The sequence below is a fragment of the Heloderma suspectum genome, chromosome 3, assembly GCF_057233095.1.
Source record: "Heloderma suspectum isolate Gila_16-S chromosome 3, 16-S_ref, whole genome shotgun sequence".
In the NCBI taxonomy this organism is placed as follows: domain Eukaryota; kingdom Metazoa; phylum Chordata; class Lepidosauria; order Squamata; family Helodermatidae; genus Heloderma; species Heloderma suspectum.
The window spans coordinates 204,754,006-204,780,517 of NC_139460.1; the positions used below are offsets into that span (position 1 = coordinate 204,754,006).

Here is a 26,512-nt window from a genome sequence, read left to right on the forward strand (position 1 = left end):
ATCCTGGCCCCAAATCATTTAGGGCTTTATAGGTCAAAAACAGTACCTTGAATTGCGCTTGGAAACAAATTAGAAACCAGTAGAGTAGGTTCAAGACTGGTGATATATGGTCTCTAAAGCGTATAGTAGATGATACTATGTCACATTTTGCACCAGCTGTAATTTCTGAACATGTTTCAAGGGCAGCCCCATGTAGACCATATTACAGTAGCCTAAACAAGAAGTAATTAAGGCATGAATCACCATGGCCAGATAACCTTCCCTGCAAAGGGACACAACTGGTGAACCAACTGAAGTTGGGCAAAAGCACTCCTGGCCACAGCAGCCACCTGGTCCTCCAGGAGAAATGCTGTCTCCAAGAGTACGCCCAAGCTGTGAATCTGGTCCTTCTGAGGGAATGCAACTTCATCCAGAACAAGTTGTACCCCCAGTTGGAGTCCAAAGCATCTGGACTCTGGAGGGCACCAGGTTGAGGAAGGCTAAAATAGATATCACTGTGACCACAGCAGTGACAAAGAGGATATTCACTCCCCAGATTTCCACCAAAGGCCTTTGGAGCAGAGTGGGATGGTGCCCTTCAGGGGGCATGTTTATGGGTGTCGCCTCCTACCCTACACCTGGGGAGGTGTAGAGCCACCTACTCTATACCTGGGACACACATCATAGTAATCATCAATCGTTACCATTATCACCTTTTCTGGATAGCCAGTCTGGTGTAGTGGTTAGAGTGGTGGACTGGGACTTTGGAGACCAGGGTTCTAGTCTCCACTTGACCATGAAGCTCAGTGGGTGACTTTGGGCCAGTCAGCCTAACTTACCTCACAGGGTTGTTGTGACGATAAAATGGAGAGAAGGAGGAAGACCATATAAGCCACCTTGGGTTCCTTGCAAGAGGAAAAAGGTGAGATATAAATGTAATAAATAAATAAATTGGGGGTTATTTGACAAAATAAAAATAGTGGTTGCACATCATGGTTCTAACAGGATGTCAAAAGAGGAAAAATGAGTGCAGCCCTCACTGCTGTCTACATTCATGAGCTCACAAGAATTCTGGGAGACTCAGAGCCAAAACAGACATATTTTAACTCTATGTCTTTTGTCCATTTTTACCCTAGAGTAGGTGCAGGGCCCCCATCCAGGTCTTAAAAGCCTTTTTTACCCACCCACCCCCTCCCACTAGCACCCCAATCTGAATCGGGGGCCCTGCACTTACTCTAGGGTAAAAATGAAAAAAGAGACATAGCTGCTAGGCACAGGTTTAAAGTAATGCCTGTTTTGGCCCTCAGCAACCAGACAAGCTGAAACAAGACATGAAATGAGGTCTTGCTAGCGTCCAGTCTGATTCATCATGGTTTGTTAACATAATCAAAAGTTGACTCTTTTCTTTGGTGGACGAGGATGCATTAGGTCAGAAGGAATGGCAAACTGTAAAGCTCTTAAACCCTCACATTCCTCCTTTTATACTGTCAAGCGAAAGAAGAAAATACCATTAGGAACGTTCCAGATCTGTAGGTCTGTCTCATCTTGTAGAAGTTATGCCTATTGGAAATGGCATTTGCTTGTGCTCCTAGAGAGTTCCAATTGAAGTCATTATGGATTTCTTCCAACAATTATTTCATCATCCAAAAGAGGCCACCTTTCAATCCAGAGTAATCCAGAGGTGAGAAATACGTAGACATGTTGGCCTCCCAATTAGCTCCAGTACATTATGGGAGGAATACTGAGAGTCAGTAATGCTCCACTCTCCCTCACAGATGGCAAAGAGAAAAGGAGAATTTCAGAGGCATCTCCCGGAACAGGATACAAGGGTCTCCGAACCCTTTGCAAGGGTATCAAGTTATGTGTGCTCCATTACATAAGTATCAAAAGACTATGAGCAGAAGAGCCAAGGTGACAAATGGGTTGCTTTATTCAGCACTACACTTCCCAAGACTTTGTTCTTCTTCAGAGAGGAAGATGACATATTCCCCTAAATACAAAAGGTATATGTCAGTGGGCAGGCTACACCTGCTGAATACAATCCTCTGAGAGCTGGTGTACTGAAATATATGGGAGAGAAATAAAAGAAACCACATACTATGATATGTATTTTTCCCCACAACCTGCCAGTAATTTATATGATACTCACTTGAAGGACTTCTTCTGGGTGAAAGCAGTTAATTCAGGGCTTCATAGGAAATTCCAACGCAGAGGTTTGCAAAAATATATACCTGAGGCAGAAAATGTCCAGTTTAGGAGTGGAGAGGAAAGTATCCAAGAAACTGATCTTGCTGGCAGTGTGACATCACAAGGCTTCAGAAACAATGAACTCTGGGACTGTCAGCACTACCCATGGGAACTAAGTGTGTTTCTACATTAAGTAAAAAACCCACATCCTTTCCAGAGCTTCCTGCTTTCGGTTTCTTTGTGGGATTAGGACGGGCTCCTTTGCATGGCAGCCACGTGGTTTGAACTGAGGGAGTGCCTCCCTCCTTCCCTGGCATGTGTGCAAAGGAGGGGGGTCTTGTTTTCATAGCTTAACTTCTGCTGTACTGTTTTCTCTCAGCCCCCAGGAAACTTCTGACTTACTTCTTAGTAGACATAAAATGTAAGATGGTGCTGTAAGTCTGCAGCTAGGGATGTCAGAGAATTCCGCCACGGATCTCGGTGAGGCCGAATGCCAGTGCATTCGGCCCCCCGAAATCCGTGGCGGAACAAAGACCCCCCGCCCCCCCGCCCCGCGAAAGGCGCACAAAACGGGACACCTACCTGCTGCCGTTTGCGCTGCTTTGCGAATGGTGGCCGCATCCGCAGCTGCCATTCACTTCTTCACTATAGCCGTCATAGGCTACGTAAATACTTACGTAGCCGATCACGGCTAAACGCAGGGACGCCATTTGCGTCCTTGCAGAAGCCGTGATAAACTGCGTAAGTATTTACGTAGCTTATCACGGCCAAAAAAAGGGAACACAAATGGCGCCCGCCGTAGCCGCCGCCATTTGCGTTCCCTTTTTTGGGGGGCCGTGATAGCCTATGTAAATATTTACATAGGCTATTACAGCAAAAGAGAGGGGTGCAAATGGCGTAGTGGCAGCCATTTGCGCCCATCTCTTTTGCAGTAATAGGCTACGTAAATATTTACGTAGCCTATCACGGCAAAATACAGGGACGCAAATGGCGGCGGCTATGGCAGCTGCCATTTGCGTCCCTGCAGGCTGCCCAGCGGCCAGATGTCCAGCTGCCAGCGGCCCCGTCCGGCAGCTCCACGGAATCGCCGCAGAGTGGAGCCAGCCGGAGAGAATTTCGGGGGGAGGGACGGAGCGCCTCCCCCACACCGCGAATGTCACCCTTCGAAAAGGTGACTTTCGTATATCCCTATCTGCAACCCTTGGCACACTTATGTGGGAGCAAGCCCCACTGAACTTAATGGGGTGCTCTGACTCAACAGAGGACGTTGCTTCTGAGCTTGGAGAGGTGGGGGATCAGATGTGTCTCCCTTCGTTGCAGGGAGGCATTTTACCCTCTTCTCCCTCCAACTGAGAAATGCAGAGGCAGGAGGCGCAATCAGCAGGTGTTTCTTACCCTCACTCCTGTCAAATCTCATCCTGACCGCACCCCCAACAATTGAAAACAAATGCCCACAGCAGGCAGACACAGCAGTTTCTTCTGCTATTGGAGAATTTCACGGGGAGGTCATGGAACTCCATGGGCTGGAAAAAATACCACATTTTTTGTGTCTGGGGAAAACACGAGATAGGCTGAAGGAAATGGCAGGAGGCACCCTGGAGCCTGCATCATCTAAAGAGCCTGCAAACTTCTGAGAGCCATCTCAATAGGATAAAAGCTCCATGTGATGAACCCCTAAGGGTAATATCCAATTTACCCCTCCTGCCCACAGAAGGGGTTCTATCAGTGGAACAGGAAGGCGGCAATTTCCTCTCCCCACCCCTTCAGCCCTCAAAATCTGCTCCAAGGGTTAGAAGACCTTCAACAGTAGATTTAGGAGAGTGGAGGCTCCAAGAGCACAAGCAGCAGTCTGTTCACTTCACACAACACTGGATGTCATGCCAACTTTTAGAAAAAGCTCCCTAACTTAGACAAACTTGTTGGTGAGCAAGATAGTTTGCAGCTGCTGTTTTATCTAGAGAAGTGTGGCTATCAAGTCAGAAGGAACCAGGGACCCATATACAGTAGCCCACTGGGGCCTCGATAAATACCAGTTTTGCCACCCGCCCAGAACTACAAAAATGGTGTATGTGTTGGTCAATCACTGGCCAGCTACAATACAGAGCAGCTGGGCTGCATTTGAATTGGTGGGTCACCAATCGTGCACACTTAATGTTGCATTGACACTTTCTTCTGATAGGGCTCCAGGGCTCTTGACAGCTGCACAACAGACAGAAATCCAACTGGTTCAGCTTTTCCAGGGATAGAGATACAAGATAGCATTAGATGCACCTGCTGGATTTCAGCCTACCATGCAGCTGCTAAAAGCACAGGAGCACTGCAGGAAAACAGCTGCAACCATGGCGTTATCAAGACATCATGGATTCCACCACCTCCACAAAAGGCAATTAGCTTATTCTGATAGTTTTAAGCAAATGCACTTTCTCCTCTCAGTGACAGTAATTTTGCTCCAACTAGTTAGCTACAAACAATAGCTCTGTTGTGTGGGTTGTAGCATGTGGTAATATTATATCCCCCCCCCCTTTTCCTTGGGAATGCAATGATGATTATAGAGGGCTCATTTAAGCTCTCTGAATTAGTGATGTATGTAACACATCAAAGGCAGTTTAGGAAATGAAGCTGACAAAAAAGTGGGGAAAGAAAAGAAAAGAAAGGCGCTTCCCAAAGAAACATGCTGTTTGCACCTAATGGGGCTATTTTAAGTTAATTTTGTCACTGCATTAAGCTAATGACACTTGTTGACATTCATAGTGTATTTGAGAGAAAAAACGCTTTCTTTGTAATGAAAATGGCTGTTTCCCTCTCTGTCTCTCTCTTGCCTTCTAATATTAAATAATTCACTTAAATCACACACCCACACACACAGAATTTGCCTACCATACCATGGCATCCATGCTGCGATTTAAGAGCACTGCCACATTGCCACAGGATACTGTTTCTCAATGACCTGGTTCGCACAGGCACCGTGCCCCACCATGGCTGCCGATTCAAGCCGCCCGCTGCGCCCTCTCATGCCATCCGAACCTGACGAGGGCAGCTTATTGGGGCAGTAAGCGATGCCCGGCGGAGGTAATTATATAAATTGGGCCAGGACAACCTTCATGCGCAGGATGGTTTATCAACCACCCTCATGTCATGCGAACCAGCCCTATCTTTTGTGCTTACCTCCTCACCCCAGCCCCCGCCCCACACTACACCACCCTATAGACATCCTAAGAACGTAGGGAGAGCCCTGCTGGATCAGACCAAAAAGGCCTACCTGTTCCAGCATCCTGTTTCCCACAGTGGTCCACCAGATGTCCCAGTGGGAAGCCCACAAGCAGGACATGAGGAAAACAGGCCTATCCTGCTCTTCTTTCCCAACAGCTGACTACCTCCAGTCCTGCCTCTGATCCCGTGCTGCCTGGAGCTCGCACACTGCCTCCATGACTGGTAGCCATTGATAGCTTTATCTGCTAGGAATTTGTCCAACCCCCTTTTCAAGCTGTCTAAGTTCATCTCTTCCAAGGGGAGGGGCCATAGTTCAGTAACAGAGTTCTTGCTTTGCCTCTGTAAGATCCCAGCTTCACTCCCCGGCATCCCCAGTTAAAGGTTTTTTGGGTAGTAGAGCTGGAAAAGGGCTCCCTGAGACACAAGATAGCCACGGCAAGTCAGAATAGACTGGCCTTCCCCAACCTGGTGGCCTCCAGATGTTTTGAACTACAACTCCCATCAGCTCCAGCAAGCATACCCAATGGTTGGAGATGGTGGGGACTGTAGTCCAAAACATCTGGAGAGCTTCAGGTTGGGGAAGGCTGGAGTAGACAACAGTGGACCAAGGGCTTGACTCAATAAGGCAGCCTCATATGTTCATGCCCCCTATTCTCCACTAAGTGTCCACACATCACTTGTAGACAGTTAAACAGAGTTATTTATGGGGGGGGGGGATTAATGCCCTTTGGGGAGATATTGTGTCACTTAACCAAGACGACATCACCAAGTAAGCAATCTGTTACCATGCTTCTGAAACGTCAGTCAGCATTTCACACTAATTGATACCTAGTTAGCACACTACAGTGGCATTGTTTGACATCCATTAAAACATCTAAACAGTCCTTTCAGCTTTATTACTCTAATAAGACGGTAATTGTGTGCTCATTGTTTCTGTAATTTTTGAGATAAGGCCATGCCAAGCATCTATCCAGCTTTCATTATGCTCACAGAAGCCCAATGAGCTCCATTGGAGAGATATCAATATTTAATTAATAATAATTGCCGTCGTGTAGCCAAACATATCACTTGCATTATTCATGTTTAAAGGCAGCTTGCATGAAATGGGTACACCATGTGTGGGCAAAACAGAAGATGATAGTAAAATTGGGATATGAGAAAGGCTCGCTCTGATGTTATGAATGGGGGGGGGGGTGACACAAGAGGGCCCATGTCCACAGACACCCCAGAGAGTGATTTCGAGATAGAGGTGCCTTCACAGTGCTGCAGGGGTCAGCAAAAGTCTTCCTTGGTTTCTTCAGGCTCCAAGCTGGCCTAAAGAACCAATCTGAGAGCGGCCAAGTCATCCGGAAGAATCGGCCTTGATGCCTGACTCCACTTCCAAGACGTAGGGGTTCAGGTTGCTCACGTTAGTAGCCAGAGACCTGACTTTGACCAAAACACTAAATATCCAAAGACCTCTCACTAGGGATATCATGAGCACCCGAGAGTGGGCTGGAGTCCAACGGACTCCCCCCTAGTTGGCCCCCCAGATGGTGCTCGCTGACCTGCAGGGCATTTGCAGATGATGCGCTCACCGAGCACCATGCAGTCTGGGAGCACCCCACAGCCGCCCACTCCCCAATGCAAGCTACCATTTTTACACAAGATGGTGGCTCCGTAATTTCTGTATTTTTAATGTTGTGCAAAATGGTGGCCATACAGGCCATCTCTGCAACATTAGAGGCATAAAAGGGCCCAGAACACTTGCCGAGCCCTCCAGGCCTCACGCTGCCTGCAGAGCGGGGACGGGAGGCAGCAGCAACTCCGCAAGCACCCACCGGGTGTGGCCGAGTCCGTCCATCCCTACTTCTCACTCCCCTCTAAGCCTGGGGTTGAACCTCAAGCCTGGGGCCCAAATCCACCCTGCACAGAGGTCCCAGATGGCCACTCCCCATTCCCCTGGCCCCATCCCTATCCCCCAACCACCAGACATCTGATGGTTTCCTGGCTTTTGTGCAGTTTTTCCCCCATTGTAAAAGGTTGAAATGCCTCTCCTAAAGCTTAATTACTGGCAATAAAAGCTTTAAGGTAAAATATACTGGTATTTTGGTGTTTGGGGAGCCACCCCGTGCCCTTTGGCCCCACTCCCTTTGCCCTCACTCCCACCATCACTGGAATGCAGCCCCCAAGACCTTCTCCAAAATGGAATTTGGCCCTCAAGCTGAAAAGGGCTCAACATCGCTGCTCTAAGCTCTTGGCAGAGAAGACACAAGACAGGAAATGCTGCTGGAGGCCAGCCAGTAAGATCAGTGGGTTTGTCTCCAGGTTCTTCCCTTCTGCAAGCTCTTGCCTACTTTGGGCATTCAGCAGATCTGCTTTCATATTTCAGTGCAGTTGAGCCCAGACTCTCCCAGTTCGTGCAGACAACCCGGCCTTTGCATCTGCCATATGAAACCTGTGCTTGCTACCTACTTCTTTCTCCGTCCCCAAGGTTAAGCCCATATGCATGTGCTTTTTAAAATTATCATTTTAAGAAAAGTGCCATATAAATGCCTAAAAATAAACTGATAAATAATTATCAAGACCTTCATCAGCTATCCTTCCTACGGAATCAAAGGCTGGCAGGAACTAAGTGGCTGGATAGGACACATAATGGGATATCAACTGCAAAAACAATGCACATTTAGTAAGCAAGTCTTTTGCCATCCAAACCATTCCATTTTCATAAACTCTTATCAGGTGCCTAAGAAAATAAGGGGGGTGTTTTTGTTTTGTTACATATGGAGGAAAGAATTAAAGCCAAGCATGCTACTTTTGATTTAAGCCTCTGCCTTATTTTAAATGTTTTTTCTGGCACCCCTTCAACAGGGATTATAACTGGAGTGGGGGCTTATTATGAATCAGAAAAAGGGCTCTGCAATATTAGAAGAGGAAGAATGCCAAGTATTGATCCAAGTTCGGAATTGTTTATAAGGGCCACATTTTCCCATTGAGAGAAAGGAACGCTGGATATCCAGTGGTCTAAATAACTTTTTAGACACACACATGATTTGTGTACACTTCCTAAATACTCCTTAATTTTATTGGTATTTAGGGGGTTTAAAACATTTCACCCATATCTTTCTCATTCAAAAAGGTGAGGTTTGTAATATGACAGATTTAAGAAAGCTTTGGCCACAGGAGAGTTATGTATGCTTAATGTCAGGGTTGCCCCTGAGTGCAGCGATTGGCAGAGTAGCTCAGAGTCTGAAGAGGAACCGCAAAACGTGGGGGAGGAAATTTCCGAGGCCTGGACAGAGATGGATAGGCCTACTCCTCAAGCTTCAAAGGCACAGCTGGATGAGGAGGACCCCTCTTCTCCCATCCCTGTGAGAGATAGCGAACAGGGAGAAGGGGGGCTGGCAGAGCCTGAATTCTTAGACGCTAGACGCAGAGACAAAGAGAAATGACAGAGGCGGAGCTTAGGTGATCTGCCCAATTGGCCTGGCAGGAACAGCTGTGCTTAGAGTCCTCACGAGATAGAGGCAGATCCCCACCCCCACCCCTTAAGTTAGGACATCAAGCTCGCCTGTTCCTCAAACAGTGGGCAACTTTCATAGTTTTCCTTTGAACTCCCTGAAGGTATTTCCTTTGTAGACCCGGGGATCCCAATCTGGCCCTCTGGGGTTCCCCAGGTGGCCCCACCCCCTTTCCCTGGCCCCACCCCTTTCCTCTGACTGCTCATCATTTGGTAGCTTTGTGGCTTATGCAGTTTTTTCCCCCATTCTAAAGGGCTAACCCTAAGGCTTAGTTACTAGCAGTGAGTGAAATATAGGAACATACAAAGCTGCCTTATACTGAGTCAGACCACTGGCCCATCTAGCCCAGTATTTTCAACACTGACTGGCAGCAGCTCTCCAGGGTTTCAGGCAGGATTCTTTCCTAGCCCTACCTGGAGATGCTGGGGATCGAACCTGGGACCTACTGCATGGAAAGCAGGTGCTCTGCCACTGAGCTATGAGCCCTCCCTAAGCCCCCGTAAGTGCTATACGCTATAATACGCTGGTATTTGGAGAATTTTGGCTTCACCCCCTTTGCCTTTGGTCCTGCCCCATTTTGCTTTGGGCTTCACCCACACTGGGATGTGGCCCCCAAGAGCTTCTCTGAAACTGAATTCGGTCCTCAGGCTGAGAAGTTTCAACACTCCTGTACCAGCCAGATTCTTTGCTGGTTGGACTTCATCAAAGTAAAGCTGCAGTCCGATAGCCTTTCAGCTGGTTGTAGGATGTTGCAGAAGTGCCCTTTTGTTTGCAGACAGGTGCTCCACCAGCGTATACGTATTTTTGCAATGCGTTTTTTCAGACTGAGAAACTCGATTGCAAAATCTGGAGAAGTGAGAATTTCAAAAGAGAACTGAGTTTTGGTTTATGCATTGCTTCAAAAGTGTGAAATTAGGTAAACTTGCATTAAAATGCAAACCAAACCAATTTCTCCCCCGTCCCTACTTAAGGCTGGAAAAATTCTCAAAACTCAGAAGGGACCCAATTTAAGATTAAGAGAAACTGAGAGAAGCAGAAATTGACAGGCTCCCGAGTGTCGTGTAATGTGGGTGACAGTGAAAGGTGGGTTTGCCCATGTTGTTTGTTGAGGACAAGGAGATTTTCTAGTCCTCATAAGTGATTGTCAGCAGGGAAGACTCGGTAGTTTGAGTTATTGTCTTAAATGAAGAGTTTGTGGCTCAACTTCTCTTTACTGAATCACCATGAAAACCTCTGGTGCTTAACTTGTTCTTGGCAGTTCTCCTCCAGAGTGAATGAACTCATTAGTGGCACACTTTGATTTAAACCCATCTTTACAACTGCTTCATCATGAGACAATGCATAGTGCTGACAAAATCTGTTCTGAACTACTAATAAGGCAGCCAAACCACCTTTGCATGGTCCTTGAAGCATGGAACTCTGCTGACCTCTTTTTAAAAATTACATTTATATTCTACCTTTTCTCAAAGACCTAGAGCGATCTACATGATCCCCTCATGCTCATCCTCACAACAATCCTGTGAGGTAGGTTAGGCTAAGAGGTAGTAATTGACTGGCCTGGTGAGTTTCATGAGTGAGTGGAGATTTCAGCCTCAGTCTCCTGCATCCTAGTCCAACACTAACCACACTGGGAACAGATCAAACACTTTCTTAGACTTTATAGCAGTGTGGGTAAACAAAACAAATGCTATACAGCAGATGGATAGGGATGTCAGAGAATTCTGCCACGGACCCCTGAAATCCACGGCGGAACGAAGCCCCCCTGCCCCTGCCCCCCCACCTCACGAAATGGGCCTGGAATGGAGCACCTACCTGCTGCCGTCCGCGCTGCATTGCAAATGGCGGCCGCATCTGCGGCCGCCATTTGCTTCTTCCATATAGCCGTGATAGGCTACATAAATACTTACATAGCCTATCACGGCTAACGCAGGGACGCCATTTGCGTCCCTGCAGAAGCTGTGATAGGCTACGTAAGTATTTACGTAGCCTATCACGGCAAAACTAAGGGAACGCAAATGGCAGCGGCTACAGCAGCCGCCATTTGCGTTCCCCTTTTTTTTTTGCCATAATAGGCTACGTAAATATTTACGTAACCTTATCACAGCAAAAAAAAAGGGAACTCAAATGGCGGCCACCGTAGCCGCCGCCATTTGCATTCGCTGTTGGGTTTTTTTGCCGTGATAGGTACGTAAATATTTACGTAGCTTATCACAGCAAAATACAGGGACGCAAATGGCGGCGGCTACAGCAGCCGCCATTTGTGTCCCTGCAGGCTGCCCAGCAGCTGGATGTCCGGCTGCGGGCGGCCCCAGCCAGTGGCTCCGTGGACTCTTCATGGAGCAGAGCTGGCCAGAGAGAATTTCCAGGGGGAGGGATGGAGCGCCTCCCCCCCCACCGCAAATGTCACCCTTCGAAAAGGTAAGTGACTTTCACACATCCCTAAGATGGAGTACAGTCTTATAAGCAATAGAGCCTTCAGCGGCACTCCTCTCTCCTCCTTCTCCCATCCAGGCTACAGTGGTGGCATCGGCCAGGCAGGAGGACGACGAGAGGGAAGCCCTTCTCATCGTCCTCCTGCCCCATGGCTGTCTGTCATCTTGCAGAAATGGCCCTTTTACAGGCACCATTTCCGCAACTTCATATTTGCGAAAAAGCATGAGTTGCCATTCTAATGCAAACTACATAAAAATGGCAACTCACATAGGACGCGGATGGCTGCTGGGTGCCTGCGATGGATCTGGGTAAGTTATGGGGGCCTGCACGGTTCACTGAGCCAGGAGATGGGGGGGTACACTGGACTCCTGGACCCGCTCGGGCACTCAAGACATCCCTAATGCATTGCAGACAACAGCAGAAACAATCACTGACATTGCTACCTTTGAATCTTGGATCGCGGAGTTTTGCAGCAGTGTAATTGGCTAAAACTTGATTAGCTTTTGGTTTGAAAGACCTGGAGTGTCCTGTGTAACCTCAAGCAACAATTATTACTCTTTACTTGGGCTGGGGGGCACTGCCATTTGCTGCATTGGGCGGCAAAGTCTCATTGGGCTGGCTCTGCACTGTCTTGTCTGCCCCATTGTGGCAGCTTGCTCAGGAAAGAGCTACTGGCTTGAAACCACTGCCGATAGCCAGAGAGTGATACTGCAGCAGCCAACTTAGCAGGAGATCAGGTGACATGAGGAGCCAATAGTGTCCCATCTGGCTCTATAAAGGTGCTGATTCTGGCTGAGTTCCTCAGTCTGAGCAAGTTGGGCTCAAATTGAGTTGCTCTTGGATTACCTACCCATCCCTGGTCACATGCAAGGGTTACTGAGAATCAAGGATGACTAACTCATGAGTTATAAGAGAAGCCAAGACATTTGTTTTTAGAGTAGACGTTTTTAGATGTTCCCCATTACGGGAGAAGAAAACTAAATGGGTTGATGCATCTTCAAAAAGAAGAACAGAGTCGTCGTATATCCATGGCAAAACTTTTCTTAAGTGAGCTTTTTCCCGAGTTGATCAACAAAACTCTCCAAAGTCTATTAGCAAGTATTTCCTTATTAGCAGATTAATTACAGCTTCTCCCACTCAGAGCTGCAGGATGAAGTGCATGGAGCAATAAATAAGACCTTTAAGTGAGTTTAATATCCACTGTAATGAAATAAGAGATAAGTATTGTACAATGAGTGGGTTCTTTAACTATCCTAGAAATGGAGATGCCTTTCATGAGATTGTTCTGCTGCATTAAGCAAGATTAGGCCAAAGAACAAAAACTGTGTGTGTGTGTGTGTGTGTGTGTGTACACACACAACTGTGTGTGTGTGTGTGTGTGTAAGAGAGGAAGAGAATGAGAATCATAGAATCATAGAATAGTAGGGTTGGAAGGGGCCTACAAGGCCATCGAGTCCAACCCCCTGAATAAACATACACACAGAGAGGGAGAGGGAGAAAGAGAGGTAAGTTTAGCACTGTAAGTTAAATGTTTCAGCTTCCATCTTCCTCAGTAACCCAGTTTATATTTAGTAACTAATCAGAGATAAAAGACAATTAACCACTGTACTTAAATTAAAGTAAGAACTCTGTTTTGAAAAATGCTTTGGGTTTTTGTCTGCTTAAAAGTTTAAAAAAAAAATCTTAAGTTCTCATCTGATTCAGACTTCCCCATTGCAGCGTTGGCATAGTTTGCTGCCTTTCACCTGTAGGTAAACTATGGCTGTGACCCTGCACAGACAGACTTGCTACTAAACTAGCCTTGAAAATAAGCCCACAAAAGTGAATAATCTGCAAAGAAAAGAAAAGCACCTATTCTACTGGGGGCTGGCAGAGAAAGGATGGATGGAGAACTTTGGCTGTCCTGCACTGCCTGCTGTGTTTCTGTGCTGGATGTGGAGCCTTCCTTTCCATGGCATCCTGCTTAGTTTCTGTGCTAGGCATGCTAGCCTGCTCACACAAGCCTGCACAGGGCTTCCTTGTTGCCTATGGCTACCAGGCCAGTGCTTCAATAAGGCCAGAGTAAACTACACTGATCAGCAATGGACATACTTCATAGTAAATATGAACATTACTGAGCCAGCTGTGCTAACTGTTCCACCTGCCCCTTCCTGGAGCAGCTACGTAAGTGGCTGGCTGAGGTGGCCTGGGAGAGCCAGGGCCTGCAGGAGAAGCCACCACCACCAGGGAAGAGGCGTGCCTGCTAGGGATGGCGGAGAATTTCTCCCCGAAACATCGGGGGTCCGAGCGCCAACGTGTTCGGCCCCCCGAACACGTTTCGGGGAGAAATCCTCCGCACCCCCCCGCACCCCGCACCCCCCCCCCCCGGGACGGGACTTACCTTTTGCGAATGTCCCTCCCGGTGGCTGGTCCAGCCGGCGGTTCGGCGGGTGTTCGAGCGAGGCGGGAGCGGCAGCCGGTCTTTCGACCGGCTGCCGCCGCCGCCATTGTAATGAAAGAAAAAAAAAAAAACGCCCCCTGATAGGCTACGTGACGATTCACGTAGCCTATCACGGCTAGATTTGCAAAGTCAGCCATGATAGGCTACGTGAATCGTCACGTAGCCTATCACGGGTGACTTTAAAAAAAAAAAGAGTGTACGGATAATGGCGGCCCCCATAGGGAGCCGCCATTCCCATTCCTTATTTGGTCGCTGTAGTCTACGTAAATGTTTACGTAGACTACGGCGAAAATAAGGGCAACACTATTTGCGTTGCCCTTATTTTCGCCGTAGTCTACGTAAACATTTACGTAGACTACAGTGACTAAATAAGGAACGTGAATGGCGGCTCCCTATCGGGGCCGCCATTCGCGTACGCGCTTTTTTTTTAAAGTCACCCGTGATAGGCTACGTGATGATTCACGTAGCCTATCACAGCTGACTTTGCAGATTTAGCCGTGATAGGCTACGTGAATCGTCACGTAGCCTATCAGGGGGCGTTTTTTTTGTGTTTTTTTTTACTTTCGCGTTCGCGGCCGGGCGAGGCGAGGCGCCTCCTCCCCGGCCTGAATTTCGGCCGGGCGAGGCGGGAAGCCTCCCCCCCCGGCCTGAACTTCGCGGGGGGAGCAGCGAACCGCCTCCCCCCCACCGCGAACGGCCTTCGACGACAGGTAAGTGACTTTCGTCCACCCCTAGTGCCTGCTGCTGCTGTGCCTGCTGCTGTCTGCTGCCGCCACCACCATCACCACCATGGACTCCTGCCTGGCAGCATTTTTAAAGGGGATTTTAAATTGTTTTTTAAATTGGGGGGGGGAGTCTGTTGTGTTTTTAGGGGTGGGTAGCCTGCCTAATAGGTGGGAGTGAGGGGGCATGTGTCCACCTGATGGAGGCAGTGGGGGGAGTGTTGGGGGCCAGAAAATACCGAGGCTGGGCAGCAGGCACTGGCAAAGCGCTAGGGGCAGGCCATGCCAGGTAAGGGGAACAAGGGGGAGATGTCTAATAACTGTCCACTGTTCCGGGCCTGTCCAGAGCCAAAGGATGGCTGGGGGAGGCATGACTCCATCATCTGGCCTTCGTTTGCTGCTCTACAATGCCAGGTCTATTACCCAGAAAACTTCCCTCATCCATGACATGATCCTGGATGAGGGTGCAGACCTGGCATGTATTACGGAGACCTGGCTGGCTGAGGCCGCTGCTCCAACTCTTGTGGCCATGTGTCCAGACAGATTTTCATATGCACAGCAGCTGAGGGCTGGGGATCGGGGAGGGGGAGTGGCTGTTATCTATCGAGAGTCCTTGGTCTTCACCTGACTTCATGGAGACCATGGCTTCCTGGAAGCTGCACCATATTCCAACTGGGCCCACCCATGTAGCCGGTCATGCACTAGACCTTGTATTTGTTTCTGGAGAAGCGGGGAGTGATCTGGAAGTTGGGGGTCTACGCTATTTGCGTTCCCCTTATTTTCGCCATAGTCTACATAAATGTTTACGTAGACTAGACGTGCCAAAATAAGGAACGCAAGTGGCGGCGCCCATGGGCACCGCCATCTGCGTACACGCGGTTGTTGTTTTTTTCACTCAGCCGTGATAAGCTACATAAACATTTACGTAGCCTATCACGGTATTTTTTAAAAATCTAGCCGTGATAGGCTATGTAAATCTTTATGTAGCCTATCACGTTTTGTTGTTGTTGTTGTTGTTGTTATTGTTTTACTGGAAATGGCGGCAGCCGGTCGGAAGACCGGCCGCCGCCGCCGAACCGCCGTTGAACCGCCGCCGGAGCCGCCGCCGCCAGGAGGATTCGCCCAAGGTAAGTCCCGTCCCGGGGGGGGGGGGGCAGGAGGGGGCAGACTGTTTCGCCACCAATTTCGGGTGGCCGAATGCGCTGGCATTCGGCCTCCCCGAGATTCGTGGTGAAATTCTCTGACATCCCTAGTGGCGATGCAGTTGAAGGCACACTTGGAAGAAGCCAATTATCTAGATCCATTTCAGTCGGGCTTCAGGCCTGGGCATGGGCCAGAAACAGCCTTGGTCGCCTTGGTGGATGATAGGAGGAGGGTTCTGGATAGGGGCGAATGCTCCTTCCTTGTTCTCCTCAACCTCTCAGTGGCTTTTGATACCGTTGGCCACGGTATCCTCCTGGACCGTCTGGTGGGGTTGGGCATTGGAGACACCGTATTACGGTGGTTCCAGTCCTTCCTCTCCAGCAGGTACCAGAGAGAAGCACTGGGAGAGGAGGTTTCGGACCCATGGCCACTCACTTGTGGGGTGCCGCAGGGTTCCATCCTCTCCCCAACGGTATTTAACATCTATGTGAAGCCGCTGGGGGCTATCATCAGGAGGTTTGGGGTGTGGTGTCATCAGTATGCCGATGACAGGGCAGCTCTACCTCTCATTCAAATCTTCACCAAGGTTGGCCGTAGAATCCCTGTCCAAATGTCTGGAGACAGTGAGTGGCTGGATGGGGAGGAATAAGCTGAAGCTGAACCTTGACAAGACCGAGGTAGTTTTGGTAGGAGACAAGAGGAGGTTGGGGGCTGTTGACCTGGTGTTGAATGGGGTACGGCTACCCTTGAAAGACAAGGTCCGCAGCTTGGGGGTCATCTTAGACTCCCAGCTGTCCATGGAGGCTCAGGTGTCAGCTGTGAGCCGGACAGCACTGTACCAACTCCATCTGATATGGCGGCTGCGCCTCTTCCTTCCCGACCATCTGCTCCCATCGGTAGTACATGCCCTGGTCTCCTCTCGTTTAGACTACTGTAATGCGCTCTACATGGGGTTACCCTTGAAGATGGTTTGGAAGCTGCAGCTGGTACAGAATGAGGCTGCTCGCCTGATTAAAGGCAGCCACTGGCAAGATCACATCACTCCAGTGCTGAAGGAGCTGCACTGGCTACCAGTTGTTTTCCGGGCCAAGTTCAAGGTGTTGGTTTTGACCTTTAAAACCCTATATGGCTCCGGCCCAGCCTATCTCAAGGAGCACCTCCAGGAACACCAGTTAGGCCACTCAACAAGATCAGCCTCGGATGGCCTTCTCTCTGTCCCATCAGCCACGACAGCTAGGCTGGTGAGGACAAGGGAGAGGGCCTTCTCTGTGGTGGCCACCACTCTGTGGAACTCCCTCCCTAGGGAACTCCACCATGCCCCCTCTTTAATGAGCTTCCGCCATGCATTAAAAACATGGTTGTTCAGGCAGGCATTTGGGGTGGGCTAGGGTAATTGTCAAGGACTCCTTGGAGGGCTCTCAGTCTAATCCAGTAGCCATGTCCAGACACAGACAAAGGGATTCCTTTCAAAGCTTTATTCTTCTTTTACAACTTAACAGCTCTACAGGTAGCAACTAGATTTGAGCAGCAGCATCCCTATGCCCTAAGTTAGAACAGTTGGTCCCCGTTTGAAGGGCAAATACTGGCAGACCCCTGAATATAACGACTAGGGAGAATCCCTCCCCTTTTCCCTTGGATCCTCTGGGCGCAACTGTTCTTTGAGCGCGAACCATTTGGCGCCGCTCTCTGCGTCTGCGCCACGCATCCCCCCCAGTATGCTATCTGTGCTGAGTCACTCCCTGGACTGCTTTCTAAACTAGGAATGTGGGTGGGAGGAATCTCCATCAGCTGTTGGTCCTGGGAAAAAAGGAGCGCGCTCCTCTCCCGAAGGAGCGACTGCTCTTCCTCAGCATCAGAACTACTCTGGGATTCTATGGGCTCAGTGTCCACCCTGACAGTAATTTTAGAAATGTGATGTTTTTAGGGAAGGCGGAGAATTCTGCCACGGATTTCAGTGAGGCCGAATGCACTGGCATTCGGCCCCCCGAAACCCGTGGCGGAATGGCCTCCCACCCCCCGCCGAATCCCCCCCAGGACGAAGCTTATCTGGGGAGGATGTTCCAGCGGCAGCGGCGGCTGGTCTCTCGGAAATACTTATGTAGCCTATCATGGAAAGAGCAGCGGCGCAAATGGCATAGCAGCCACCATTTGCGCCCCTGCTCTTTGCCGTGATAGGCTACGTAAATACTTACGTAGCCTATCATGGCAGCCTGGCCGGACGCAAATGGCGGCCGCAGCAGCTGGCCGTGACCGGAACTCCGGCTGCAGACGGCCCTGGCCGGCGGCTCCGTGGAGCTGCCGCAGAGCAGAGCCGGCCCAGGGAGGATTCCGGGGGGAGGGATGGAGCGCCTCCCCCCCCCACGAATCCAAGCTGCGAAAAGGTAAGTGACTTTCGTACATCCCTAGATGTTTTTAATGTTGAATTTTATTGTGTAAACTGTTTTTATTGTTGTACATCACCCAGAGTGGCTGAGTGACCGGCCAGATGGGCGATTAATAAATTTAATTAATAAATAAATAAATAAATAAATAAAACATGAATGAGGTAACAAAAGAAAATCAGAAAGACCTACCACAGAATCGCACCTTACTTACCAACAGTTTTTTTTCCTTCCAATTTGGCTTGTGCAGGTTTGTAACCAATATCCTTTTACATCCGGAGTGTGGAACCTGCAGATTGCAGCCTTGTTTCTCAATTCCTCCGTGTGCCGTCAGTTCAGACCTCAGGCAAAAGTGATCTGTCCTGTCCCTGACAGCCTGGAGACCAGCGCTGGGCAGGACAGAAGAGGAACAGAGAGAAAAGAGAGTGGTATGTTGCTTACTGCCAACATGCAGCCCCAGAGTGATTACCCATGAGGGAATGTGGGAGGGTAGCCACTTATGCATCACCAAAAGAGAGGAAATGCATCATCAAAACAGAGGGCGCCAATCTTCATAACGTTTGCATGTGCAAATTTATACGCATAGGTGCACATTTAGAAATAATCATACATTAAATAGAAATACAATATGTCTCACCATAGTGGCGAAGACTGACTAGGTGGCCTGTGTGCCTGCTCAGTCAGCTGCCTGGGTATTAACTTGCTGGGCAACTTCAAGGCCCCTGTGATCCTTCCTAATGGCTCTTTGACTTTAAAACACACTTGGACTGGGCACCTCTTCAAATAGGGGACTGTCCTCTGCCAGCTCTCCAGAATAGAGGACTGTCCTCTGTAAAATAGAACTCCTGGCCACTGTAGAATGTGGCCCTCAACAACAAAAGGTTTGTTGTTCAGTCGTTCAGTCGTGTCCGACTCTTCGTGACCCCATGGACCATAGCACGCCAGGCCTTCCTGTCCTGCGCTCTCTCCCAGAGTGTGCTCAAGTCCATATTCATTGCATCGGTGATGCTATCTAGCCATCTCATCCTCTGCCGTCCCCTTCTCCTTTGGCCTTCAATCTTTCCCAGCATCAGGGTCTTTTCCAGAGAGTTTTCTCTTCTCATTAGGTGGCCAAAATATTTGAGCTTCAGCTTCAGGATCTGTCCTTCCAATGAGCAGTCAGGGTTGATTTCCTTTAGGATGGACTGATTTGACCTACTTGCAGTCCAGGGGACTCGTAAGAGTCTTTTCCAGCCCCTATTTTACATGGAACATGTGGGTCTGAACTTGCATACTGCTCAGCAATTTGTCTGGATGTTATGCAGTTGCATTAATGTGACACCATTTTCCATGGTAAAAGAAATGGTTAGCACTTTGCACTCAAATGTAAACAGGGCTGGAATTAGGGATCAGCATTGTCAAATATCTACCAAGCCCATATCCCTGCAAGGGGACCTCTACTGAGCCTTAGAGCCTCCTGCCCTTCCTCCTTGCTGTCTCTGCCTTTTCACCTGTCCACTCTGAGCATCCAAGCTGTGATAAGAGTGAGGAGATGGAGCACTGCTCTTCAGATTTCTTGTCCCTTCCCTCTGGGTGGCTGAGCTGATTGAACCCAGAGGAACAGGGCAAGCAAATGGACACATTGGCAGTGGCAAGTCTGAGGAGGACCCACTCAGAAAGCTCCCACCACCAAGGGCATCTTGCCCAATGCCCCCCCCAACCTGGAGTTGGCACTTACTCATGAATTTGGGTGCAGAAACCTCAGATGTGGGCATTGTGAGCAGTCTAGACAAGGGTACAGTCCTCTACAACCTTGCCTGTAAGTCCCCTTGAAGTCTAATGGACTTACTTATGAGCAGATACGCATTTGATTGTGCAATATTCTCTCAAGCCTTAGAGCTACATCAGCAATATGCTCATGATAATACCTTTGCAAGGATGTTTGAGATAATGCGTTCGAAGCACACAGCGGAACACTTGAAATATGCTATATAAATGCTAAGTATTTTATTGAATGAGCAGAGAAGCGATTGAGAGGCCCTGGGTGGTGCTCTGTATGAGCAGTGTGACCAGCTGAAGTAATAAGAGAACCTGAAGGTCAACTGATACAGAGGTGAAAACTGCTGCCGATTTTTATTATTGGGCAAAAAGGTCTGAAACTTTTCAAAACCAATTTGTTTTTAATTTTAACCTTTTTTTCTCCATTGGGTCTCCATCCAGATTTTGATAATTTCTACTGCCCAAAATAGAAAATGTTTAAGGGAGACAGGAATGGAAAAACTGGATATAGCTGCATCCTAACATTTAGGGTGGCCACTTACAAATTGCCAGAAAAGAAGTAATGCATCACCAGAGAGGTCAAAGGGGGGCAGTGATTTGCAGTGACTGTGACCAGGTGAGCTGTTTGCCCGCTACCTGTTCTGTCTGCAGCCCAGGGGCTGTTGATGGGCAACATCGAGGCCCAGCTCTTCCTTCTAATGGTTCATCGTGTTTAAACTGGAATTGGACTGGGCAGCCCTTCAAATACAAGATGCCTTCAAAATAAGGACCGTCCTCTGGCAGCCCTTCAAATAGTGGACTGTCCTCTGTAAAAGAGGACACATGGCCACCGTACTAGCAGTGTACAGGATTGCAGCCTTATGAACATCTAACCATAACGGAATAAGTAACTGGCAAACACTGGTCCATCTGCCTGGCTAATTGGTGACCTTAGCAGCAGGAAATCTGTGTGAATGAAGAGCATCTCTGGCAGTGGGATTAGACAGCATCTACTTGGAGTGGGGAGGAGTCAGATCCCCTGCACCTACACCCACCTCTTGTCAAAGTGGTCCTCCAGCAAAACTAGATACCAGTTTCTAGAATGTCATAGATATGTCATCAGTGAAAGGACAGCCAATCACAAAGGGTCCTACAATTTTACAGCAGATGTTCTAAACAGGATATTTTCACCTTTCTTCTTCTTCTTCGTTTCTTGCCTTTGCACTTTTAAATATTGGCTATACAAATCTGTTGCTTATGTGAAATCCAAAACGGTAATTGGGCAAAACTAAGTTATTATACTGGCACTTAGTATGGCCTCAGTTCTTGCACTCATAGTTCCTATTGTATACATTCTAAGAGAACAAAATGTCATTTCCTGGTACCTGCTTCATCATAATCAAGTGAACTTTGGCCATTCCACTGGTTCATCATTTCATAAACAATACACTGCCAAAAAGAAAAAAAGCCTGGAGTGACAAGTCCTTTTAAAAGGCATAACAATTTTGAACTGACTTCTTTGAAACCAAGGTTTTTGAGTTTTATATGTGTGATACTTTGGCCACATAATGAGAAGACAAGATACCATGGAGAAGATGCTGTGCTGATGCTAGGGAAAGTGGAAGGCAAAAGGAAGAGGGGCCAACCAAGGGCAAGATGGATGGATGATATTCTGGAGGTGACGGATTCGACCTTGGGGGAGCTGGGGGTGGCGACGGCTGACAGGAAGCTCTGGCGTGGGCTGGTCCATGAAGTCATGAAGAGTCGGAAGCGACTGAACAAATAAACAACAAAACATAATACCAGAGCACATAATTTCCTATATGTACTGGAGTCTTGAGAAGATGCTAGAATTGCCCACATAAGAAGAGCTGTGCTATGTTAGACAAAGGTACATCTAGTCAGGAGTGGGAAACTTGTGGCTTTCCTGATGTTGCTGGACGGCAGCTCCAATATCAACTAGGGATGGCAGAGAATTCCGCCACGGATCTCGGTGAGGCCGAATGCCAGTGCATTCGGCCCCCCAAAATCTGTGGCGGAACGGCCTGCCGCCCCCCCCGCGGTTCCCCCCCGGGACGAGACTTACCTGGGGCGGAGCTTCCGGGCGGTGGCGGCTTCAGCGGCGGCGGCGACTGGTCTTCCGACCGGCTGCTGCCATCGCCGCCATTTGCAGTTGTTTTTTTTGTTTTTTTTTACAGAGACGTGATAGGCTACGTACGTTTTTACGTAGCCTATAACATCTGGGTAGAAGAAGAAAAAAAAAAGGCGTACGCAAATGCATACATTTGCGTTCCTTATTTTGGGCCGTCTTAGTCTACCTAAATATTTACGTAGATTAAGATGGCAAAAATAAGGAACGCAAATGGCGGCGGCCATCGCCACTGCCATTTGCGTACGCAGTTTTGTTTTGTTTTTTTCCCAGAGCCCTCCGCGGCCGGAAATCCAGCTGCGGACAGCTCTGGGCTGGCTGGGCCTGGCCGGCTGCTCCGCGGAACTGCTGCGGAGCACAGCCGGCCGCAGAGGATTCCGGGGGGGAGGAACGGATCACCTCCCCCCCCGTCGAGGATTCCGGGGGGAGGGACGGAACGCCTCCCCCCCCCACCATCAACATAATCCGCGAAAGGTAAGTGACTTTCGTACATCCCTAATATAAACCCTAGCCAGCACCCCAATGACGAGGGATAATGGGGGTTGTAAAGCAACATATGGAGGGCCATAATTTGCCCACTCCTGATCTAATCCAGCTTAGAAAAATGGCAAGTAAGGACAGACATGATAGGTGTGCAAAATTATGCATGCTATGGAGAAAGTGGGTAAGGAAACAGCCCCAACTTTTTGCCTTGGCCAATGTGGGAAGACAGGGGATGTAAGTGGCTCTGAGGGATTTGTTCTCATGCTCATACAGGCATCACTTTCTTCAATTTGTTACCAGAGCTGCTTGCTCAACCCTGGCCAGAACCCAATTGTTTAGCTCTCTCACTCTGCTTTTTCTAACACCTTGACATCTCCTGTGTAGTTGGTTAAGAATACCTTTTTGTAGGGAAGCAGGAATAACTAATCTGGGTCCCTTCAGTAACAGGCCCTGGTTCAATGTGAGGTTTCCAGAAACTGTCCAGTAGGGCTGTGATTATGCATCTGATTTTACCTCTGAAGTCAAACCGTCTTTCCAGTGTTGGATGACACAGCGCAGCGTCGTATCTACTTATTGCTTTAATTTTAGTTCTTGTATGCCCTTGTCTGTGATGGGCAGTGATGACACGAAACAGTCCACAAACCTTTCTGTCAACCACTCCTCCTGAACACATCTATCTGGAGGGGTGTCTGGGAATCTGGTGAGTGTGTCTGCTGTCACAAGGTTCTTTCCTGGTACATGGGAGATTGTGAAGCGAAACTGCATGAGGTGGATCCAGAATTGTTGGATCCATGGAGGTAATTCTTCCAGGTTTCTGGAACCTAGCAAAGTGTGAGCGTTTATGATTGGTTTCTATGTAGCATGTTATATGCAAAAGGAAGTGTCGGAAACATTCACAAGCCCAACTGATCACTAGTGCTTCCTTTTCTGTTTGGGCATATTACTGTTTGGGCCCTACATATATTAGCAGTGGGGTACCAGTATGATGGAGAATTTTCCTGGAGAAGGGCTGCCCCATTGCCATATAATGAGGCATCGGCTGAAATCTTTACATCTTTGTTCGGGTTATATAGTGCTAAAAGTGGAGGGCTTGTTTATGTCCCTAAAAGCATTTTGGTATTCAGTTCCCTGGGACCTAGAATGTTGTAGCTTAAGAAGTCTTTTAAGAGTTTTGACTTCTTTGCCAAAGGGGGCAAGGATTTTCCTAAATGTGTTACCATGCCCATAAATCTATGCACATTCCTGGTCTGAGGTTCAGGCAACTGGGTGATGGATCTGGCCTGATTCCCCTGCCATCAATAATCTGACTGAGAAAACTTATTTCTGTTTTTGAAAACTCACATTTGTCATTGAGTGTGATACCCGATTTCCCCAGTTGGGTTAGTACAGCAAAAAGTCAATTATCGTGTTGCATATGTATGGGGAGCGAAATATAAGGATATTTCCCTTATAAATCCCTTTGGCACAAGACTCCTTCAAAACCCTCAAGATGTTGTGACATTCTCTTTTGGATGTGCTTGGGACCTGATGAAATGCCAAACAGTAGTTGATTAAAACAAAATCGCCCAAAAGGTGTGATAAAGGTAGTTAGCAGTGTAGATTCTGTTGCCAGTGGAATCTGCCAAAATCTTGCCTGAGCATCTAGTTTGGAGAAAACCTTTGCATCTCCCAGTTGTTCTATGCCAGGGAGTATGTGTCTTTCTTGGCAGACCCTTTCATTAAGTTTAGTGAAACCAACACAAATTCAAACTTTCTCGTTTGGTTTTGGAATGACTTCCATACCTGCAGTGCCTGGCCTTCCTCAGCATTAGTTGCCTATAGTGGAGCTTCAGGCCCCTTTTTGGCTTTTCAGTTGCACATGCTTTAGCTCAGGCCTGACAAAGTCCATTAACTGGTGAGTTTTTAATATGCCATAACTGTGCCTTCTGTAATACTACCACACCTGCATACCAATCCATTGCAGTGTCCACCTTAGATATAATCCCCAACTGTACTGTGCATTCAAGTTCTTCTTTTACTTTTGGCAAAAAGAGCAATGACAACCTTCTGTGACTCTAGAGGACAAATGGTTTTGCATCAGACAGAAGAGTGACTTTGTAGTCACCCTCTAATTTGCTCAGGCCATGGAAAAGTTTAGGAAAGCTATTCTTGATAGCAGGTTCTGAGGCTATGGTGATGTTCCCTACTCTTTTTAACAGGCTCAGGGCTGCACACAGGCTCTCTACAACATATGTTTCTTGGGAAATAGACTTCTCCCCTAGTTGCAGGCTGGAGTAAAATTTGCCTGTTATATTCAGTGTGAATTGTCCTGGACCTTGGAATATATTTGGGGGTTCTTGAAGTTTTGGTGCTTTGAGTCTCCTGTACAGTGAAGCCAGGATTACAGTGACATTTGCCCCCATGTCTATTTTAAATTCAACTTGGAGCTCTCCCAAGAGAGTAGAGACTGTCCATGGAGGTTCATTTTGGCCCTCTCCATCAAGAGATCCCAGGTACGCTATCTCCATCTCACCGGAGCAGTCTTCCTGGAGAGCTGTTGCCGCCATACGTTTGGAGCAGCACACTGCCACATATTGTCCTTTTTAAAAGACATTTCCTGTATGCTGTCTCTCAGCCATGCATTGTGGTTGTTTTTCCTGAGGGGCAGCTTGCCACATCAAGGCCACTCTTTTGAATCTCTAGTATATTCATATCCTTTGCTCTTATTCCCACTCCAGGTTTGTTTGGGGGGCTCTGGGTATGCAGCCCCTGTCCTGCTCCTGAAGTATTTTCTTTCCACAGTCTACCACTTCAACTGAGTTCCCTTGCTTAAAGTCATTCCTAAGGAGAGCCTTTGCTCCTTAGGAATGGGCTCTGGTGGACTTTGGTCTTGGCTGTCCCCCATGTGAGATTTGGGTCATTTTGTAACATCTCAAAGAGGTGGCTATCTCTAAGCCCAAGAGCCAGTATGGCTCTGATGAGTTCCTCAGAAATCTCCCGATATTCATAGTCCTGAATTAGAATATACAGGGCTGTAATAAAATCAGATGCAGACTATCCTGGCTCTTGCCTGCAGGTATTTCTTGCAACATAATCTTTGAGCAAGAAAACTGGCTTGCTCAAAGATTATGTTGCAAGAAATACCTGTCAAGCTCTTCTTTTCACTATTTAAAAAAAATTCAGCTGGACTTCTGTGACTTTCCTGGAGATTATTATATCCTCAGCAGCCTGGCCCATTCTATACAAAAGGGTGTTTACTTGCCTAGTCTCAGGCTGCTGACCCAAGCCAGAAGTCTGGGAAAATCTTTGGAATCTATTTACCCAGAGTGATCAGGCTTCAGGGTGCTGGAAGTCAAATCCCGCTGGGGGGGTTACTTGAAAATTGGCTGGGAGTGGGGTAGCCATATCTGTTCCTCCAAAAGTTTTTAGATGGATCGAACTCACCTCTATTTGGTGCGTTGTTGCTGAAACAATGGAGTGCAAACTGTGGCTGCAGCAGCTGGGCCTTCCTGAAGGCTTTTCTCTGACTAGGCCTCTACTTTGTTGATAGCAGTTTCAATGATGCAGTTTCTGTAGTTGCACCAAGTGACCCCCTCAAGAGTTTCTAGAGTGTATATCTGTGCACTCCTTCCTGGTTTTGTTTCCTTTTTCTCTTTCTTTTGCTCTGATTAGTCTCCACTCTGACACCATGCAGTGTTAACAGACAGGCTGTACGCCATGTTGGAGGTGGAAAATAAAACTTTTATTCCCTACTTGATGGTATAAGTTGAATTGCACAGTGCTCCCTAGAGGCCTTTGTGCTTGCACAGCTAACACCACTGTCAAGGAAAAGGGAAGGAGGATCCCTGCTGCCAGGACCGGCCCCAACCTCCCTGTGAGGGAGGGCCGCCAAGGACCCCCTTCCCAAAAACAAGACTGGCCAAACCTGGCCTTTCAGTCCCCCAAAATACCCAGTAGCCACCCTCTTAAGCCAAGAGGCACTGAAATTAGCACTGAGGTTATGCAGAGAGATCACACCAACTAAAAGTTGGATAAAGGTTTATTAAGATCAAAATAGAGGGAAAGGGAAGAATGGAAATAGCAAGTTATGCAGAGGGTACAACGCTAAATAACTATATACAGAGAGCTTCATGAATGCACACCCAAGCAAAATAATAAATCTACCTGGC

General features: G+C 48.1%; 1 long non-coding RNA gene across 1 annotated transcript; it reads right to left on the minus strand.

Moving 5' to 3' along the window:
• Positions 1-1,487: 1,487 nt before the first annotated feature.
• Positions 1,488-26,150, minus strand: LOC146350644 (uncharacterized). The gene is made up of 4 exons (XR_014788868.1): positions 25,788-26,150; positions 18,210-18,384; positions 2,129-2,210; positions 1,488-1,969 (listed from the first exon to the last, which is right to left on the minus strand). It is a non-coding gene; the product is annotated as an uncharacterized LOC146350644 (long non-coding RNA).
• Positions 26,151-26,512: the final 362 nt, after the last annotated feature.